This window comes from Pinus tabuliformis, chromosome 5_1 (assembly GCF_031772625.1).
Source record: "Pinus tabuliformis cultivar Carrire ecotype Pingquan chromosome 5_1, CPIR1, whole genome shotgun sequence".
Taxonomy (NCBI): domain Eukaryota; kingdom Viridiplantae; phylum Streptophyta; class Pinopsida; order Pinales; family Pinaceae; genus Pinus; species Pinus tabuliformis.
The window spans coordinates 760,518,174-760,538,446 of NC_142305.1; positions in this window are offsets into that span (position 1 = coordinate 760,518,174).

A 20,273-nucleotide genomic window follows, 5' to 3' on the forward strand; every position below is an offset into this window, starting at 1 on the left:
TTTTGCGCAGTAGAGATTTCTACGCATGTGCTTGTTCCTGCATCTAATTTCATAGGCATGCACCATTTTGGAGGCCAAATCCCCATAACTTCCTATATATCTATGCTCGTCACCGTATAAGGAAACTAGTGTCGTTTCTGCTCAGGGTCTCTGCGCGCTTTGATCGAGACCCTATGGAAATTGGCTTTGAATTCCACATATGTTGATAGATGCGTGAACAAGGTGGGAGATAACCATGGCCGTTGATTAACCACCATGTGAAGGTCCATGTCCATCAAAACCCAAAAGATCTTTGTTTCCTTAATACACTCAAGGTCTTTTGTGGCCCACAACAAGGCAAACCATGCTGCCTCGGGCAATTCTTCTTTGTGGGGAGGAAACTGGCTATCCTCAGGTAACTTTCAAGCAACAGAACGTTCGACAACAACAGCCATGCATAATGGAATGGCCTACTCTCCTCCTGGGCCTCTTGACAGTTTGCAAGGAACTCCTGACAGAGATACTTGGTCCAGTTGTATTGTACACCTTTTGCACACTAAGCTGTGAGTGATATGACCGGTGCCAAAACTTCATCCTCATGGAATTTTCTCATTAACTTTATAGCTAGAATCTAGGCAGCCAACTGTACTGCTAGGCCTAAGAATGACGTGATAGAGTATCCTTGCGACTTTTTTTATGAAACCAAATTTCTTCATTCTATCTGCCAACTATTTTTCTCTGGTTTTTCCTCCAAACTCTTTAGCATGGTTCACCCCTTTGTACGACAACCTTGCTACCCTGTGGATCAACATGTTTTGATGGGGATAGGCTCACCTAGCCATAGGCACCCATCATGCACCAACGCGAGGAGATGGCGCACACATATCATGTTGATGTTGGAGTGGTGATAATGAAGCACTAACAATAGATTGAGCAACCTTGACTGCTCAACATTGGGGACCCACTTCATGGGCTCCAACATTTTAACCCACAAGTCATCATAGTAAATACTTTTCATATACTTGTGAGGTTCCAAGTGAGGAAACTTTGCATGGTCTACGAGGTCCCAATCCTCCATCTCAAGCAATAGAATGTGCACTAGACGAGGACCTTCGAACGCGACCTACTTAGGTAGAAAAGGTGTCGAAATTACAAATTTCTCTGAATCAGGATCCTTCGTTACTTTAGTTTTTCGCTTTCACAAAGGGATATACTAAGGCAGCCTCGTCATAAGCTCCACTCCCTTGGCATTGACATCCTCGATATCCTCGAATTATTTCTCTTCTAATTCCACTACTTGCTCTGGTTGTTTACCCTTTTGCTCCTTCTGCTGCATCTCCAGATTCTTTCTCGGTGACATTTGCACCAGCATGGGCTTCTTCTGTTTGTTCTTTGCTAAGTGCTTTGCCTTTGCAGTGGGTTGTTTTTCTTTTGCAATTGTGGGCTTTAGCCGAGGCGATCTTGGCACCATAGGCATAGAGGTCAGAGCTTTCATACTTGTAACTTTTGGTCCTGGCACGTTAGAAACAATAGCACCTGAACTCATAGCTTTGCCGGGGTTAGTGCCAAGAATTATTTCAATGAATAGCTCTTGGGTTGCTTCTGAACAGGTCACAAACGAGGGGCATGAAAAAAATTATTCCTTGAACGCTCAAATCATATGCGCTAGATAGCGAAAGGCTCCAGCAATACTCAAAATGCAAAGGTTCTCTGTTGAACTAACATGCTCAATTTATAGGGGGATTTGAATTCAAATCCTACCGTTCCCCCCAAATTCTGATAATAAATGCTACTTTGGTGGCAGATCTTCAAATATTTTTTTCCTTAATTTCCACCTCCCCACTCCTCTTAACCGCTTTTTGACTATCCCATCCTGAATAGTAACTCCAACGGCCATTTTCCTTCTTGCCTGGGTGGTGCCTTTTCCTCTCGCACAATGTTCTAAGCATAGCTTCATCTAGTGCATCCTTATCAATCCTCACACAGCCTGCTCACTAACTTGTCCTTCAAACTGGGTAGTGTATTTTATAGTCATGTGCTCCCTTGCAACTTCCTGGAGCACTAAGACTATCTGGTTGCCATAGAGTCATTGTGTAAGATCCCCCATAGAGAACCTCAACTTGCTCCCATTCACTTTTCTTGGGAATGGATCTCCATTTAGCTTCACGATTTGAAATATGCCACCGTCTATAATTTCCTTGAAAACATATGGTCCTAGCCAATGCATCTAGAATTTACCCAGAAATTTAGTGAACTTACTATCATATAACAACACAAGATCATTTACCTTGAATGTACGAAGCTTGATATGGTGATCATGCCATGGTTTTTCGCATTCCTTCTGTACTTTTTGGTGGTATCCTACAAAAAATTGGTCCTCCTCTAGATCCATGAGCTGCGTAAGCCATTCTTCCAAGGCCTCACGATTCACCATATCCATCAAATCTGTTATGCACGAACTAGGCACAATGTATTCCATAGACATTGCTGCTTCAACCCCATATACTAATCTGAATGGTGTTTGCCCTGTCAACTTCTTACAAGTTTTCCTATAGGCCCATAGTACTATAGGTATGTGTACATCCCAATCATTCCACTGCACGTTATAGTTCTTTGTGAGTGCATTCTCCAAAATTTTGTTAAAAGCTTCAACTGTCCCATTTGCCTGCGAGTGATATGTCATACTCTTCTGATGGTAGACCTGGAATTCCTCTATCAACGCGCTAATTGTTTCATTCAGAAAGTCTGTACCCATGTCACTCATAAAAAGCTTCAAGCATCCAAACCTCGTTAAGACATGTTCAAACAAGAATTTTGTTGTCATAGCCCCTGTACAGTCCTTTACTGGTTGTGCTTCTACCCATCTAATTAAATATTTTGTCACAGTGATAATCTAGCACACGCCCATTTTCTTTCTAGGGGGTTGAATTGGTCAGATAAAATCAATTTCCCACTTCTCAAATGCCTGTAAAGATACCTGAGGATGTAGCGCTAGCTCATCCCTTTGAAAGGGTTTGCCAGTCCTTTGACATGCATTGCACGCCTTATAGTAGCCTTTGGAATCCTTGTGTAATGTTGGCGACCATAAACCTGGGTGTAAAATCTTTTTCGTGGTTGCTTTTCCTACATAATGGCCTCCTGCAACTCCTTTATGAGCCTCAGCGAGGATACTATCATGCTCAAGGTCCAGTACATATCCTGCAATATTTCATATGTACCCATTTTATACAGATGTCCTGCAATGACCGAAAGATCAGTTGCGGGCACTACTAATTCTTTCTTCTGCTAACATGTATATCCTTCAAGCACCATCCCTATAGTTAAGAAGTGAATAATATCATAAAAATGGTTATCATCTACACGTACCGCAAAGAGTTGCGCATCGGGAAACCCTTCCTCCAAGTTGTTGGGTTCTTCGCCTGTTTCAATTTGCAACAAATGTTCAGGTCTAGTATTCAACCTCCCCGGCTTCACAATGACTTCAAAGTCATACTCTTGAAATAATAACAACCATTTGCAAATATTTCCCCCCAACACAAGCTTGTTGACCAGGTCTTTTAAGGTAGAATGATCTGCATACATCTTGAAATTCCCTCCCAATAGATAATGCCTGAATTTTTGCAGAGTGTAGACCATGGCCAGCCCTTCGCACTCAGTCATTGAATAATTTTTCTTGGAATTTCATAACTTCCTTATTAAGAAGGCTATAGGGTGGTCCATTTCTCCTTTACCTGCCTGAGTCAGCACTACACCTAGCGCAATGCAAGAAGTATCCACATGTACATGAAAGTCCTTTTTCTAATCCGGAATTACCAAGATTGGCGTAGTTACCATCTTTTCTTTCAACACATCTAAGTTGCGCTGACATTCTTCATCCCAACAAATTGTTGCATCCTTGTTTAGAACTTTTTCCATGGGCGTGGTAATTTGAGCATAAGCTTTAATGATTTTTCTATAGTATCCCATGTGTCCCACAGTTGCGCATAGATGCTTGACGTTCCTAGGGACCTCCAAGTTCACAATCACCGTAATCTTTGCAGGGTCAACCATCAATCCTTGTTTTCACACAACATGACCTAGCGAGATCCAAAAAGGAACACAAAATATGCATTTTTTCAAATTTAGCGCTATCTAGTATCTGCAACATGTATCCAACATAAGGCGCAGGGTTGCTACATGGAACTTCACCAAGACAAACATCGTCCAGTCATCAAAGTACACTTCCAGGAACTTATGAATGAATTATTTGAACGCTGCTATGACTACCCGAGAAAATATTGCAGGTACGTTCTTCAATCCAAACGACACAACAGTTTACTGAAAGCAACCCCACTATGTTTTGAAGGTGGTTTTTCTCATATCCTCTAGGGAAATCTTAATATGATGATACCTGGAAAACCCATTAGTAAACGAATAGGCCTCCTGCCCTCCGACATTGTCTAACACTTCGTCTATAAATGACGTCGAAAATGGATCGTGGACGCATGCATCATTAAACTTCTACAGATCTACGCAAATCCTTATTTCACCCTTTTGTCTCTTCTCTTGAACCACCATCGAGCTCACCCAATCAAACTCTTCAATAGGTTCTATGATGCCTACCTCTAACATTTTATCCATCTCTTGGCAAACCTTTTCCTTGTACTTAGGGTTAAGGTGATAAGGCCTATATTTAACGTCCAGCTTCAATGTGATCTTCGTAACACCCAAATCACCAATTATACCCTCTAAATCTGAAAACTTAGTGGGGAAGAGATCTTGATATTCGTGAAATAGTTCAGAAACTTTTTCTACTATAGTGTCATCCCAATAGTCTCCAATCTTTGCGAACTTCAGTTCTTCTTCAGTGCCAATGTTTACTTGCTTTGTTTTCAAAGGTGTGTAGATGTCTGGGTTTCTACTTACGGGCCTTCAACTTTGTCATACCCTTCTATCTCTAGAATATTGATATTCCTCGGGTCTTCTTCCTCCTCCTCAGTGGTCACATTATAGCATTCCAAGGCATGGCACAGCTGGGTGCTCCAATCTGGTTGGGTCTATTCCATAGGTTCCTTTGGTGTTCTGAAGATAACTACTTTAATCTCTTGAAGCACTTCATCAATGCTTGGAAACCCATCCTCGAAGCTGAAAGCCAATAAGAATCCCTCCTTCAATACATCCCATTTCGTAGTGCCATGGTGGAGCTTCGCTTCGAGGTACCAGTTCATGGGGATTGTATCCAAGGAATTACAAAATATGTGTACCCATTCTGGCTACGGTTCTGTCTCCCATACCTTAGTCCATTTTTCCAGGTGATCGCACAGATCATCCTTCCCATTATATTTCTCAACCATTCTAGTATTATCATGCCCAAACCATAGCTTCATCATTCTCCTATAATATCGCCATCCAGCAAAACTATCCTTATGTGTACCCCACCATCATGCGGGTGTAGCATGCAGCGCCAATTCCAATGCTTGAAAGCGGTGGTCCTCAGGGACTTCACGCTCAAATTCATCTAAAAACATATCTACATCAGTCAAACCATCATAATAAGGTAGCTTTCTTACCTTTGATGAAACACAACGCAATGACTTCATCATCATATTACATTGTAATGTAGAAACTTCATGTAAGCGGTTTTTCCAATGTTGTAATTCCTCATCTGAATCAAAAGTGCAGGAACTCTCCTGGTCCCATGCAATCTGTCCATCTGCCATTGGATTGATCCAATCCTGATCTCGTGCTGTTATCTTCTAGATTTGATCCAACTCATCGTCACTTTCCACATAATCGTAGACTGGTTCAGTATAGCGCGCCCCTTCTGCAGGATCCAGTGGCACTATGACCCTAAGCGACTTTCTTTCAAGTGACAATGTCCTCTTCTTCAAATTAATTACCCCATTCATATCAATATCCCAATATATTCCTAGGAGTGCAGGGTAGGGATTACTGCCATCGATAATTTCTATAACTTCAAATTCCGCTACTGCACTTGCACCATCAATATCAACCATTACTTCATATAAGCATCCCATGGGGATGATTTTCTGTGGATTCGTCATCCTGAGCTGAATCGGAGACCACTACAGCGTAGGTCTCCCCATCCTTTTCCATGTCTATTTTGATAGAAAATTCACATCGAACCCCAGATCCAACATGACCTGGTCCATTTCATACTCGCCTATTTGCATTGTTAGATGCATCTCTCGCCCCGTTCGCACATTATTCTTATCGATTTCTCTGACCGCGTGCTGCTCTGAAGGAGTCTTTTCCTTATTGGTGCACTTGTCTATGAGGTCCTGCAATCCTTCCGCAACCTTCCTATCATGTAGTAACTTTATGTAGGTTTACAAAAAGGTAGTGAGTACGGAAGGATCAACCTCTTGTGTCGCACTAGGTTCTTGTGCCATATCCTATCTTCCTAAGGTTGAGGCCTCAACGAAGCTCTTCCTGGCTTCCATAAATGTTTCCTTAGTGCAATTAAGATCAAAGTCGGCTTCCTTCTCCGGAGCTTTGCAAACCCATCCATCTTTCTTTAGGCTAGTTACCCTTATCGGTGCCAATTGTTATACCACTTCTTATCAAAATATTAATGCTCTGATCCTCCTCGCAGGGCTCAGCCCTCATCATTTGTAAATTATGTGTACATAGATGAGGCTGCGGTTTCTTTTCTTTCATCTTAGCTATTAACACCGGGCATTCTTCTATGGCATGGTCGAATTGTCTGCAGTATTGAGATGAAGGGTGTGTAGGATTTGAGAAATCTTGCACAAAGTGCCCTGGTTGTCCGCATTTGTAGCAGATAATCTAACCGCGACCTCTACCGGGTCCTTCTCCTCGACCTCATCCTCGACCCTGAAAAACTCAGCACGCTCCTCCACCACCTTGATCTGGAGGCCATGTTTTTGCTTGCATACGGTAAGTAGGGGTTCTTAATTCCATCATCAACTCATAGCTTTGGTAGTGGTACTCATTGTGGCCCACAGATTTAAAGAAATTACAAAACAATTGTTGAGGTGTCTGAACGAACTTTTGAAGCAAGTGGCATTTATCTGTCACATGTTGCCCAGTAACTTGAAAAATAGCACACCATAGCACAGCCCCCATGCTTGGCCCTGCTGGGGCTTCTGGCTTCAGTGGGATTCCCCCCACCCGTAATATAATTCGTATACATGGGACAATGATCTTTATCATGCCCATGGCCCTTGCACTTCAAACACCAAACCTCTGCACGCACTTCTGGCTTAGTCTCCTTTTCTTTCTTCAAACTCTGTAATTCTAGGTGTAGGCTTGCTAACTATGAGTGGATTTGTTGTACCCCTAGGTTTGTATCCTGAATAGGTGATGTGTGCAGCCTCATCACGATATCCAAGGCTTTTTCCTGTGTTTCTATCTTCTGTTGTGACAGAGAAATTCTCAAATGAGGCAAAAATGACGCAATGGACCAGTCACGATGCTAGCTATCTGAGACTTGCATGTTAGACTATCTGATCTGGCACTTCAACCTCTGATCAAAGTCCCAAGGTGTCTCCTTAACCTTCATCATGATCTCTTTAAATTCAATTAGTGACTGCACCTCGGATTTAGGCTTACCAAACTCTTTGTTCAAAGTTGTTTGAGTTTCTGCTAGCGATGCATGAGGATTGTCAACACAATACTTAATATACCAGGTTAGTGCACGATCCTACAAGGTGGTAACTAACTGATCTTTCCTTATATTATCATCGGTGATTTGTTGCGCTATCCATACAATGTTCGCAACAAACCATAACTACTTTGGATCTTCACTTCCTATGCCCTTGAAAATTAGCATCTTCATTGCGTTTGTCATGTTGAATGGAGGCAGTGGAGGTGGAGGTGTAGGTGAAGGTGTATGCAGTGCTGGTGAGGGTGGAGGTGGAGTGGATGGATGTTGTGTTCTAGGAATACCCTGAGTTATTAGTTGAACAACACTTCATGGCATAGTCTACACTGCCCCTTCATCGTCGCTTGAAGGAGGTCCAATCAATGGGCTATACTCTAGTTTTGATTCTGCGTGATTTCTAAAGAATCTTCCACTTCGCATAGCTCCGAACATCAAGGTAATGGCATTACCCACTTCTCACATAATCACATTTTAATCCAAGTATTCAATGACCTTAAATACTTGCCTCGCGGTCCCTTGAAGAATCTTCGCTCCGCTTCACTATAATTGATTGAGGTGTCAACTGCAAATTCCGTAACAAATCCTCCCAGAATTCAATCAAGCAAATGATTGATAGCCCGCACAATCTTTTTTTTAGAGGCTTCTATTTTTCACACCAATTATGGAGTCCACATGTTGGCTTGATGGGGCCTGACCTAGGTTCAGAGTTAATTAGCCAAACAAATCCCTACACTACTAGCCCTTTCGGCATCAGCCCGTGAAGCGCGGACTCAAGTATCACTGGAAGCAGTATGGGGGGATGCTGGAACCAAGTTTCTGCACCCTTGAGATGTCTGAGGGGTTGATTTAGTCCAACTATTCATACTTTTGTGCAGGTCGATTCGTGCATTGTGCTAACTTGCATGACCTTCACGATCCACTATAATTGTCCTTCGTACAGCCCTAACCAGGGGCTGAGGTGATTTCGTGCTACTATGGCAGCAATCTGCGCTATTTCCCCAAGTTACACTACGTATCTTACTTATCCTCTTATAGATGTTATTCAACTTCCTGTAAATAGATACTTTAACTCACATTCACTTAATCTACTCAGTTATATATGTTCACGCATCATATAAACAACAGAAATGCAATTTATACCTAATATATTTGATGCATAAAATATGAAATAAATACATATAAATGATGTGAAACTTCTCTTTATTAATACTTAACAGTTACAGACTCCACTCGCCCTATGCACTTAGCTGTAGGGTTCTGTGCACTCAGCTGTAGACTACTAGGCCTCTGTGCACTCAGCTGCAGAGCCTTCTCCTACTCTACAACCCAAAGACTCGAACTTACACTTCTGATATGACTCAATTCTTCATCCTTAGATTCTTAGATTCCTTTACAACTTAGAGCCTTGCTCTACTTATACAATCCCATGGTCCACAGACCATGGGTAGATCTCTATAGCCGTCCTTAGATTACAAAATTTAGGGTGGAAAACCCTATGATTCATTTACAAGCTACACACTCTGCACCCACAAAATGTGGAGCTTTTACATCAAAGATACAATTTATAACCAAAATATGGGCTCTAAGCCCCAAAAATTTCCTTGGGGGATCCCACACCCAACAGGCCACCAACACAAACATCATGACTTGTGCTCGAGTCACTCTGTTGGTGCAGAGATCTTTGCACAAAGACCTCCCAACTCTACCTGGACTACTACAAGATCAGCAGCGCACTGAGTGACTACCCGCTACACTTCGTGGACGCACTGTTTAGAAACCTCTGTAGCTAAACTTCTTTCCTAAACCTGTTCCTATGCGCCCTACATTTACGTGAGCTTTGCTTCAATAGAGGTTGTAATGAAGAATGCCTCATCAATCCATGGTTGTACGCGTGCCTTGAAAATGGCTTCCTTATGTCGAGTAGCATCCACCTGCTCCTTAAGCGCTTTTGCCTGCTGCATCGTCGCAAGCCTCTGTGTAAGGGTAACCATCTGCGCGGTCCCTTTTATCTTATCATATTTCTGCTACAGCTCATGTGCCTCTATTTCTAAGCACTATATGTTTGGGTCCTCCTGCAGAGTGGTGAGAACCTCGAACGACTCTTCAAATAGCTTGGTGTAGTCTTTCACTGTGTTGTTGACCTCTGCTATGGATGTTGTAATCGCGCTAGCGCACTGCTCTTTAATCTTTGGAAAATTTGAAGGCTATGCCTTCAATTGTATCTTGGCTATCTGAAGGTTTAGCTCCAACTGAACCTTGGCCATCTCTTCCTTCACCTCGTGCACCCCTGCTGCTAATTTCCAGATGCGTTCCTCTACTGGTTCCTCTGCTTGGATGGCCAGCTCCGGGATCATCTGGCAGGCTTCGTCAACCACCTGCATAATCTATTGGCTCTATGCCACTACTTCATCATGCTGCAGGCTCAACTGTTCAATGTTGATGTACTTCTCACTCATGACTTGGAGCATGCAACCCTTCCTGGCTAGCAGTTCTGCAGTCACTCTGTCCTGCAAAACATAGAGCGCCTCCCGAGGGAGCGCAGCCATATTTATCCCAAATCCCTTCAACGTACTGACCATAGACCTGTTGGCCTCATTTTATGTAATCAATGCTCCTTCTGGTAGCACTATAGTGTTGGTCATGCAGGCATGCAACATTTCCTTAGCTGCATTCATACCTACTGTGAGGCTGGTTGATAGAGTACCAGCCTGTGAAGTGCCCACCTACAACTCCTGTATCTATGCCCAGAGGGCCCCCAACACCATCTAGTTTTCCTCTTTGAACTGTTGGAGGGCCTCTGCGGTGACATCACGCACCATCTCCCCAATGTCATGGGGATCCCCCTCAATGAGGTTGATCAGGTCGAAATAAGTCTTTGATGCCTTTGACTTCTTTCACGGCCCCACCTGCTCTCTCGAGCACTGTAGCTTTAGTTGTGTGGATGATGTCTATGGGTCGCGCCACCTTCCTCTGTTTCTGTCTCTTGTTCGGGCGAAGGCAACTTTTCTCCCTCACACTCCTTCTCAGCTACCCTCTGCTGCTGTTATGTTGCCTTCTCAGCGTCCTGCACCTCCTACACCTTGGATGCTACTGCTTCGTTCCTTCTCTTCTCGACCAACTACACCATCCATAGTTTTGCCGCCTCCTTCTTCCTTTGTGCAGCAGAATTCTCCGCTTCCAGTGTGGAGATGGCTAGAGCATGCCACTCCGACGGCCACGACTCAAGGATGGTGAATATGACATCATCTATCACCAGATAAGGGAGTTCATTCCAAGTCCTCACGGGGTCCTTGCACACCTTGATGTATACGTGATGAAATTCCGCCTTTAACTCCGCGAAGCTCTACAGACTGTTATAAACCATGAGCGATAACTGTGGCTTATAGTTAATCCCCATTCTGATGTTCATTTCCATGAACACCCAGAATATTTTGTTGTCTCTGATCCTCTATGCATCTCTAGTTGCCCACAGCAAAGCATACTTCGCTGCATCTGGAAGATCCTACACAATTGTTGGGAACTGGCTGTCCTCAGGCAATTCCCAAGCCACCAACACTATGGATAGAAGAAGCCATGCAGAGTGGAAAGTCTTCCCCTACTCCTATGCCTTGTGATAGTTCTCCATGAACTCTCTGCACAATTAATACGCCCAGTTAAATTGGACCCCCTCTGTGCACTGCGCAGCAAGTGCAAACACCAGTGTAGGCACCTCATCCGCGTGACACTTCCGCATAACTTTCCTGGCCAAAATCTACGTTGCGAATTTGACTGCAGCGTTATTGATATTGGAGATCACGTACCCTATGTTTTTCTTCTCTAGATTAAACTTCTCCTTCATGGGCTCCGTGATGGCCAAATCGTCACTTTTACCCTCGGATATGTTTGCTAGATCCTCCCCTTTGCAAGGGAGCCAGGTAATTTTGTGAATCAGATGATCCGTGATGGGGATGGGCTCCTCCAGCCACAAACACCCATCATGCACTGGGCAGAGCAGCTGCCTGATGAAAAAAATAGTCATTGGGTGCGATGGTAATGCGCCACCCATAGTAGGTTTAACAGACCTACCTTCTCCACACCTCGCAGCCATTGGCATGGCTCCAACTCTATAACTCCTGGCAGTGTGTTTTTCTTCTGGCTCATGCACTATGTAGTTGCCAAATGTAGGAATTTCTCATGATCCATGAGATCCCAGTCTTCAAATTTTAATACCAGTACTTGCCCCAAGTGCACTCTGTAAAAAATGATGTCATCGGGGAGTAGCGGGGTCTACAGAGAGCTCTTGGTCTCATCTAGGTCCTTGGGCACCCTTGCTTTCCCCTTCTGCAGAGGAACATATATGGGTAGCCTAGTCAGAGGGTTCACACCCTGGGTTTCCACCTCCATCTCTATGTCCTCCTCCTCTTCTACCAGGATTTCTTCAAAGTATTCCTCCTCCTCATCAGCTTCCAAGTTGATAGCCTTCCCCTTTTCTTCCATAGTAAGCCTCGTTCTCAGTGGGTTTCTAGGGGACATGCGCACTGGTACCATATGCTACTTGTCTTTTTTGTGTCTCAGCGTGCAAGGTGATTTAGAGATTTCTACAACTATCCCAGCACTTTTTGGGGCTTCTCCTACCATTATGGTTTGTGCAGCCTCCTCAGCGGTCATTGCTCCAGTATCCATGGCTTCCTTAGGCACTGCCATACTGCTATTCCACAATTCTCTTAATGGCTCAGGTAAGTGCTCAAACAATACCTTCGACTTCAAAATATCAAACAAAGTTGGGTTCATGAATCTTTGGGCGTGAAACAAATCAATTCTCAAATGGACAAGTGTTGTTTGCTGAGCAGCCCTTTGAAATTTATAGCACCTTTTGAATTAGAATTCGACCGTTCCCCCCATTTTCGGTCCATTAATTCTCCTTTGGTGGTAGATTTTCCCAAATCTAGCCCATAAAGTTCACCTTAAATGCCTGCCGCCTACTCCATTTGGTCTCAAACCAAGCATCACATTGTGAATAGTGACTGTAATAGTCACTTTCCTGCCAACCCGTGCATTAGCGCAGCTACCCTCACACTGTCGCGGACCCTGTGACACCTCGCTACTGCACGCAGTCCTGACATCACGCAACTCTTGGGTAGAGTAGTTTATAGTCCCACGCCTCCTTTCAGCTATCTGGAGCACTAAGACTATACTTCCTATGGCTAGTCAGATGGCTGGGCTACCTGTATATGGATTCAAACGACTACCATTTACTTTCCCTAGGAAAATTTCACCATTTAATTTTACCAACTGCATCGCAACACCATCTGTGATCTCCTTAATAACATACGGTCCCATCCAATGCATTTGGAGCTTGCCCGGGAATTTATCAGACTTACTATCATATAACAACACCAAATCATTCACCTTAAAGGTGCGCAACTTGATATGTCAATCGTGCTAGGCCTTTTCATGCTTGTTTTGTACCTGTTGGTGGAATCCATCCAAAAACCGTTCTTCTTCAAGCTCTTCCAACTGTGTGAGCCTCTCCTCCAAGTCTCCACGGTCCATCATACCTGTGAGCATTGCTATGCGCAGACTAGGCACGTTGTACTCCATTGGCATTACGGCCTCCACTCCATAGACTAGCCTAAAAGGCATCTGTGCCATCAGTTTCTTGCATGTCGTCCTATAAGCCCATAATATTGTGAGTACGCATAGGTCCCAATCACTTAGCTACACTTTACATACCTTCATCAACGCAGTCTCTAGTACTTTGTTAAATGCTTCTATTGTCCCGTTGGCCTGTGGGTGATACAATGTGCTTTTTTGATGATACACCTTAAATTCTTCTGTCGGTGCGCTGATCATTTCATTTAGGAAATGTGTACCACAATCACTCATCAAGATTTTTGGACAACCGAATCACATCAGTACGTGTTCAAACAAAAAATTCATAGTCGTCGTGGCCATGTAATTGTTACTGGCTGCGCTTCTTCCCAACGAGTCAAGTATTCTGTCACGGTAATAATATATCCAGCACCTGTCTTTCCTTGAGGTTTGATAGGTCCTACAAAGTCAATCGCCCACGTTTCGAAGGGCTGCAATGTCATTTTCAGATTCAATGGCATCTCGTCCCTTTGCGATGGCTTATCCGTTCTTTGATATACATCACATGCCTTGTAATGTGCTTTTGAATCCTGATGAAGGGTCGACCACCACAACCCTGCGTAGAGAATCTTTTGCGTGGTTGCTCTCCTTACATAATTTCCTCCCGCGGTGCCCCCATGAGAATCCACAAGGATACTGCTTCACTCAAACTTAGGTACATACCTTCGCAGTATCTCATCATTCCCCATTTTGTATAGATTCCCCGCAATGATAGAAAAATCTGCCTCGCGCACCACTAGTTCCTTCTTCTGCTGGATAGAGTATCCTTCTAGTGCAATTCCAGTTGTTAAAAAGTGAATTATATCTTCAAAATGTCCATCCTCTACGCGCATAGTGAAAAGCTACGTGTCAAGTAGTCCTTCCTCCAAACTAGTAGGTTCCTCCCCTGTCTCAATGCGCGACAGGTGATCAGGTCCCACATTCAGTCGTCCAAGCTTCACAACAACTTCAAAATCATATTCTTGGAACAATAAAAGGCACCTGCATATGCACCCCCCAACACAGGCTTATTGACCAAGTATTTCGGCATGGAATGATCTGTATACATCTTGAAGTGTCCCCCTAGCAAGTAGTGCCGATATTTCTGGAGCGCATACATCATAGCCAATCCCTCGCGTTCAGTGGTGGAATAGTTCTTTTCTACTTTAGATAATCTGCAACTTGTGAACGCGATAGGTTGATCCAAGCCTTATCCGCCATCCTGTGTCATTACTTTCCCCAGCACTATACATGACACATCAACATTGTAGGTTTTAACCCCGTACAGAAATTACATGCATATGAATTCTAAAACACAAAAAATAAACAATGCGAGAGCATAACACATAAAACACACATACAGAGATATTTTCCCTTGGATCCCAAAACTGGGACTACCAGCTTGATTTTTCATTATATTCCTTTCAATGTTATAGTACATATTTATACATGTTGAAGCATCCAATACCATGGACCAAAAAACCATCGCGTCCAAAACCATGCATCGAAAAGCATTGCGTCCAAAACCATGTGCGAAAATCATGCACAAAACCATAGGTAGGTCCGCCCAACCTAATACAGGGTCCAAAAACAAAATTTTATGGGGTGCTGCCGTGGACCCCATAGAGTGGGGTTACCTGCACCCCTCAAACCCCCTGTGACTCCCCCCGCTACGCAATCGGCGCAATGAAGGGGGGGCTCTGCCCCACTTCTAACCCCTTGGTTAACTACGTGGGCTAGTTATGGAAAGAATATAACACAACCCAACATTCTCCCATTTGTTGTTTTCTTCCCACAGGGGACCACAAGAGAGCTTAGTCATTTATCCAACCCATTGTTTCTCTACACCAAGAGAACTTCTCAAAGCTCACATATTTTTTCAATGCATCTACAGTATTCTTCAAAGTGTCCACCTTTACCAGCAACACCTTTTTGTCTTCTATCATATCCCTCACAAAGTGATACTGAACATCAATGTGCTTTTTCTTTGAATGATATGCAGGGTTCTTTGCCAAGAAAATTGCACTTTTCCTGTCATAGCCTATCCTTATAGCTCCCTGTACTAACCCCATACTTGAAAAAAATCTCTGCAACCAAACTATTTCCTTGCTTGCAGGAGTGGCTGCCATGTATTCTGCCTCTGTATTTGATAGTGCCACTACAGATTGTTTCTTACTCATCCAACTAACTGCACCTCCAAACAGGTTAAACACATACCCACTTGTAGATCTTCTCTGATCTAGATCTCCAGCCCAGTCTACATCAACAAGGCCGCGAATATCCAACACTATGTCCAATCCTGGTCTTCCTTTGTAGCACAAACCATAATCACTAGTGCCACGCAAATACCTGAAAACTCGCTTCACTGTTGTCCAATGCTCCTTCCCTGGTTTTGACATAAACCTGCTCAATAATCCCACTGCATGTGCAATGTTTGGTCTAGTATATACCATCGCATACATCAGGCTACCAACTGCGCTTGCATATGGAACACGAGACATGTTCTCTTCCTACACGAGACATGTTCTCTTCAGCAGATAACTTTATACCTACAGGAATAGGAACCTTCGCCTGTTTACTATCTTGCATATTAAACCTCTGCAATATTGTCTCAACATACTTCCTTTGGTTTAACCAGAGCTTCCTCTTTTTCCGATCTCTTTTAATTTCCATGCCCAAAATACAGTTTGCATCACCAAGATATTTCATGTCGAATTTGGAGGACAAATGGGTCTTCAAATCCTGGATAATTTCTTTGTCATTTCCAACCAGCAATATATCATCCACATACAAGACTAGATAAATAACACGGTCACCAATTAATTTAAAATACACATAGTGATCTGCTTTGCTTCTAGTGAAGCCAAGTCCCCATATAAATGTATCAAATTTTGATACCACGTCCTTGGTGATTGTTTTAACCCATAAAGATACTTCTTTAACTTGCATACCAGCTCTTTCTTACCCCTCACCGCAAAGCCTTCAGGTTGCTTCATGCAGATCTCCTCTTCCATATCCCCGTGAAGAAATGTTATCTTCATATCCATCTGTTCTACCTCAAAATCAAAAGCAGCAGCAACAGATAAAAGTAATCTAATAGAAGTTACCTTGGAAACAGGAGAAAAAATATCACCAAAATCAATTCCCGACACCTGGGAAAAACCTTTTGCTACCAGCCGAGCTTTGTATTTCTCCACCTTTCCTTTTGCATTTGTCTTCTTCTTGAACGCCCATTTGCTACCAATGGGTTTCCTTCCAGCCGGCAACTCCACTAGTTCCCAAGCCTCATCTTTGTGCAAAGATGCCATTTCATCAACCATGGCCTCTTTCTAGAGTTTTTCATCCTCTGAATCTACTGCTTCCTTCACAGTTTTGGGATCATCATCAATAATAGATAAAGAATAATTTGAACAGAAAGCAGATGGACTATACCTTTCTGGCTACCTTCTTTCTCAAACTGATCTTCTCACACCCGGAGTTTGTGGCTCTTCATCTTTTGATTCCCCCTCTACTATAGAGTTTGATTCTTCCTCCTTTAGCTCAAACTCTATCTTCTCAAGTTCCTTTGGTTGGAATTCATGTTTAATAACATCTTTCACCTCTCTAAACACCACATCTCAGTTGTACACAAGCTTCCTTGTTATTAGATTCCAAAGCTTATAACCCTTTAAACCATCCCTATACCCAATAAAGATGCACTTTTCAGATTTACTATCCAACTTGGTTCATTTCTCCTTTGGAACATGTACATATGCATCACATCCAAATACCCTCAGATGTGAAAGAGAGGGTTTCTTACCAGTCCATACCTCTTGTGGAGTCTTATCCTCCAACACTGATGAAGGTGATTTAATGACCAAGTAACATGCTATCTCCACCGCCTCTGCCTAGAATTCTTGTTCTAACCTGACACCAATGAGCATGCTTCTTGCCCTTTCCATCAACGTCTTGTTCATTCTTTATGCAACTCCATTTTACTAAGGTGTATATGGAGCATTCTTCTGTCATGCTATACCACACTTCTTATAGAATTCTTCAAATTCCTTACTGCAAAACTCTCCACCGTTATCTGTCCTCAGCACCTTTATCTTCTTCTCTGTCTGGTTTTCCACCAGAGCCTTAAATTCTTTAAACCTGTCAAGGACTTCAAATTTCTTCTTAAGGAAATATATCAATGTATTCCTTGAGAAGTCATCTAGAAATGATACATAGTACATAGACTTACCCAGTGATGGAACCTTCATAGGTCCAAACACATCACTGTGCACAAGCTCTAATATATGTTTCTCCCTCTTACCACTAAAGGGGAAACTCACCCGATCTTGCTTCCCATATACACAATTTTCACAGAAATCAAAATCCAAGAGCTATTACTCATACCTTCTACCATGCCTTTACCATGAAGTATTCGAAGGCCCTTCTCTCTAATATGTCCAAACCTTTGATGCCACAACATGGTCTTCTCTCCAGAGACCACTAGATTTTCTGCTCCACTTTCAGGAACCACAGAACTATTGCACCCAACAACAACAGTGCTACCTTGTAGCTTGTATAGAGTTCCAATTCAACCTCCCCACATCAACGCTAGTGCCCCTGAACCATCTTGTAGGTATCCTTCTCGAACACTATTTTTACACCTGCATCATCCAGCTTGCTTATAGAAATCAGATTTCTAGCTAATGCAGGAATATGCAGAACACCCGGAAGTGTTCTAACCCTTCCACCTTGCAACTTCAACTTTCCTTTTCTGCGACCAACAATTCTAGCCTTCTTGTCTCCCCCAAGAAGATATCACCACCATCATATTTCTCATACTCACAGAACCACTCTCTATGGGGAGTGAAGTGAAAGGATGCACCTGAGTCAATCAACCATGCCTCATGATCTACATGTGTACTTGAAGAAGCCAAGTACACATCCCCACCTTCATCTGAGGTGGTTTTTGCCTCTACAGAAGGAGAATCATTAGATCCCTTTCCTTTATCAGGAGCTTTATATTTACAGTCCCTTTTGTAGTCCTCTTCCTTTCCGCATTTCCAGCACACCACCTTTACAGGTTTTCTTGGAGATTTAGATCTCCCACTCGATGACTTATTTTTGTTTATGTTTTGGCACCGTCCTCGTATAGACAAGGCATCACCATTCTGGCTCTCCATATTTTTCTATCTCATTTCCTCCATCAGCAAGGATGAGACTATTTCATCAAACTGCAAGGTAGTTGCATTGCTACCTATTTGCAATAACTAGACTATTCCATGAAACTGGTAGAGAACACAACAAACTGATGCACTTATCTTCATCTAAAATTTAAATATCAACAGATAATAACTAACTTGCCACAATATTAAATGCGTTCAGATGCTCTGTCACCGAGTCTCCATCTTTCATCCTCAGGTTATACAGCTTTTTCCGCAGGAACAGTTTATTCACCAGAGACTTAGATTGGTACAAAGTCCCTAACTTGTCCCACAAATCTTTCGCAATAGCTTCCCCTGATACATTCAACAATACTGAATCTGAGACACACAATTGTGTTGTGCTCTTTGCCTTCCAATCCAACTTCTTCCATTCTTCATCGGACACCCCCGTTGGTTTAGTACCTGGATCTACCGCAATCCACTAATCTTTATCCACCAACAAATCCTCCATATTGAGTTTCCACAACTCGAAACTCTGACCATTAAATTTCTCGATCTCTATCTTTCCACTGCTCGCCATCTTCTTTCACAACCTGAATTGATCTCGTAGTTCTCTCACTGAACAGGGTCTACCACAGGCCTGAGCGAAACCCGTCAGCAATAAAGGCGTCCCCTTGAAGCCAAAATAGCTCTGATACCAAATGTAGGTTTTAACCCCATACAGAAATTACCTGCATATGAATTCTAAAACATAGAAAATAAACAATGCGAGATCATAACACATAAAACACATATACACAGAGATTTTCCCCTAGATCCAAAAATTGGGACTACCAGCTTGATTTTTCATTATATTCCTTTCAATGTTACAATACATATTTATACATGTCGGAGCATCCAATACCATGGACAAAAAATCCATCGCATCCAAAAGCATGCACAGAAAACCATTGCATCCAAAACCATGTGCGAAAATCATGCACAAAACCATAGGTAGGTCCGCCCAACCTAATATAGGGTCCAAAAACAAAATTTTCTTGGGCACTGCCCAAACCCCATAGAGTGGGGTTACTTGCACCCCTCAAACCCCCTATGACTCCCCTCGCTACACAATCAACGCAATGAAAGGGGGGCTCCGCCCCCCTTCTAACCCCCCGGTTAACTACGTGGGCTAGTCATGGAAAGAATATAACACAACACAACAAACATGAACATGAAATTCTTTCTTCCAGTTTGGGAAGAGAATAATTGGCACAGTAACCATCTTCTTCTTCAATATATCCAAGATTTTCTTACATTCATCATCCTAGCAGAACAAGACATCCTTCTTCAACAGTTTTTCCATCGGTGCGGTGATCTGAGCATAAATTTTGATAAACTTTTTGTAGTACCCCATATGTCCCAAAGTAGCGCACAACTATTTCACACTGCGCAGTGCTTACAAATTCAGAATCACCATGATTTTCATGGGGTCTACCATCAGCCCTTGTTTACAAACCACATGCCCCACAAGTTCACAAAAGGAACGAGGAACATACACTTCTTGAGGTTAAGTGCAATTTGGTATCTTCGGCATGTATCTAGCATCAAGCATGGGTTTGCTACCTGGCACCTAACCAACCCAAATACATTCCAGTAATCAAAATAGAACTCCAAGAACTTATGAGTATATTCCTTAAATGCCGCAACAACCACGTGCAAAAAAGATATCATAGGCATTTTTAAATCCAAATGGCATGACCATATATTGGAAGTAATCACTTAGTTGTGAAGGTTGTCTTGCTCCTATCCTCCGACGCAATTCTGATCTAGTGGTACCTTGAGAACCCATTAGTGAAAGAAAATGCTTCTTAACTGCCTATATTGTCCAACACCTCATCTTTGAACGGAGTTGGGAATGAATCATGTACACATGCGTT